This window comes from Portunus trituberculatus, chromosome 35, assembly GCF_017591435.1.
Source record: "Portunus trituberculatus isolate SZX2019 chromosome 35, ASM1759143v1, whole genome shotgun sequence".
NCBI lineage: Eukaryota > Metazoa > Arthropoda > Malacostraca > Decapoda > Portunidae > Portunus > Portunus trituberculatus.
In genome coordinates this window covers 8,221,837-8,224,336 of record NC_059289.1, presented here as the reverse complement: position 1 = coordinate 8,224,336, position 2,500 = coordinate 8,221,837, and the positions used below count along the sequence as shown (strand labels likewise).

General features: G+C 39.0%; 1 protein-coding gene across 1 annotated transcript in view; it reads left to right on the top strand.

Moving 5' to 3' along the window:
- LOC123513080 overlaps positions 1 to 2,500 on the top strand; it is a 124,919-nt gene that overhangs the window by 57,200 nt on the left and 65,219 nt on the right.

Below are 2,500 nucleotides of genomic sequence, written 5' to 3'. Positions count from 1 at the left end.
GCGGAGGAGGAGATGGGGTACCTGTACGAGTAATGATAAGAAGAAGACGAAAAAGATGGAGAAAAGGAAAAGATAGGCGAAAAAAGAAGAGCAAGAAAAAAATAAAAGAAAATAGAGGAAGAAGGAAGAAAGAAAAGGAAGCAGAAAAGAAGAAAAGAGGAAGAAGAAAAAAGAAGAAGAAAAGAAAGAGAAGATAATGAAGAAGAAGAAGAAAAAGAAAAAAATATAATATTCGTTGTTGTTCTTGTTGCTGTTGCCTCTATTACTGATGTTATTGTTGCTATTGTTTACCGTCAAGGTGGTGGTGGTGGTGGTGGTGATGGTGGTGATGATGATGATGATAGAAGCGTTCGTATTAAGAGATATGAAGCGTGTAACGTATGTGTGTGTGTGTGTGTGTGTGTGTGTGTGTGTGTGTGTGTGTGTGTGTGTGTGTGTGTGTGGGCGGTGATGATAGAACGTTTAGTGGTTAGTCATTGTGTGGTGGTTGTGTTGCGGTGATGACATAACCAGAGAGAGAGAGAGAGAGAGAGAGAGAGAGAGAGAGAGAGAGAGAGAGAGAGAGAGCGTGACATAGATAAGCACACAAGAATGTCAATCACGGCTATTGTTTAAAGAGGAGGAGGAGGAGGAAGAGGAGGAGGAGGAGGAGGAGGAGGAGGAGGAGGAGGGTGAAAGTAACGCTCAATAACAGGCGATCGAATGGACCAATAACAAACTTCCTTTATGGGTCACTCGCCTGCTCTCTTGCATTGTTTTTCGACCTTGAGGTGGTGGTGGTGATGGTGGTGGAGGTGGTGGTGGTAATACTGGTAGTGGTGGTTCAAGGAATGCTCGTAGTCGTAGTAGTAGTAGTAGTAGTAGTAGTAGTAGTAGTAGTAATAGTAGTAGTAGTAATAACAGTAGTAGTTTGACATAAATCAACACAACAACAACAACAACAACAACAACAACAACCATGATAATAATAATAATAATAATAATAATAATAATAATAATAATAATAATAATAATAATAATAATAATGATAATTCTAATAACAGGTGTTCTTATTACAGGTGAGAGTTGACGATGCTGGAGGGGCAGGTATGACCGTGAGTACCCAGGGAGAGAGAGAGAGAGAGAGAGAGAGAGAGAGAGAGAGAGAGAGAGAGAGAGAGAGAGAGAGAGAGAGAGAGAGAGAGAGAGAGAGAGAGAGAGAGAGTTTGTGTGTGTCTGTGTGTGTGTATTTGTGTGTGTTTTCACTTCACCATCTTACTGATAAAGAAAAAAAGTCATTAATAATTTGTATCTTTCATTTCCTATTGTTTTATTCCTCTCTCTCTCTCTCTCTCTCTCTCTCTCTCTCTCTCTCTCTCTCTCTCTCTCTCTGTAAATGACAGAATGAGTTACCAAGGAAGTGACTCACACACACTTGCACTTTTAAAACTATTCATCTAAATTAAAACAAAACAAAAAAACGAAAAAATGAAACTTGTCTGATGGTTCTGTTTTCACGTATCATTTCTTTTCATTTTATTTTTATTTTTTCTCCTTTCCTTTCATCCTGTTCTATTTATACTTCTTTCACAATGCTTCTTGTTATATAAAAGTTACACATCTCTCTCTCTCTCTCTCTCTCTCTCTCTCTCTCTCTCTCTCTCTCTCTCTCTCTCTCTCTCTCTCTCTCTCTCTCTCTCTCTCTCTCTCTCTCTCTCTCTCTCTCTCTGTGTGTGTGTATTAATTCAGTGTTGCATTATACTTATTGCAATGTCTTGTAATTAACTCGTGTTTTTTCCTCTAGTTTTTTTTATTGTGTTTACGTAACTCAATAACAAGCCATTAATTACGTTAGCTACTTAACTATCTACCCAATTTGAATCATGAGTTAATGGTGTATTGTAATCGTCATTAATTATTATCTATGAAATCTACAGTAATGTTTTAATGCAAAGCTCCCTAATGACTTGACACAACTACCTGATTACTGAGTCCATGATATCCATCTATACCGCTCTAACTGTGAAAGAATAGGGAGAAAAAAAGGAAGTGATTGGTTCTGAAATAGAGTGATAGATGAATGGAATAGACTCAGACCCGTATTCTGAAACCCTTTGCTCTCACCATCACTGCTTTCCACTGGCTCCAGCTGAAGATGCTCGTGTCATTAGGGTGATCTTATGGTTCTATTGATGGACTGGTAAAATTTCTAGATTGCGATAGGGGCAAACTATCTTGAAAACCCAGCTAGTCTCTGTGGCCTTGGAAAACTGTCGTGGTGAGAGAGCAAGGTGTTTCTGAATATGGACGTCAATGATCAGATTGTTAGTGCTGAGTTAAGAAGCTTTACAAGATTGGACAAATTCATGAGTGAGAATGATAGGTGGGAATAGGTGGGTATGTTTTGTACAGGGACTGCCACGTGCAGGCCTGATGACTCCTTGCTGTTTTCTTTACTTTCTTAAATTCTTGCGTTCATTTTACTTCCATTCCGTTCATCTCCAACTCGAGAACCAGTCCC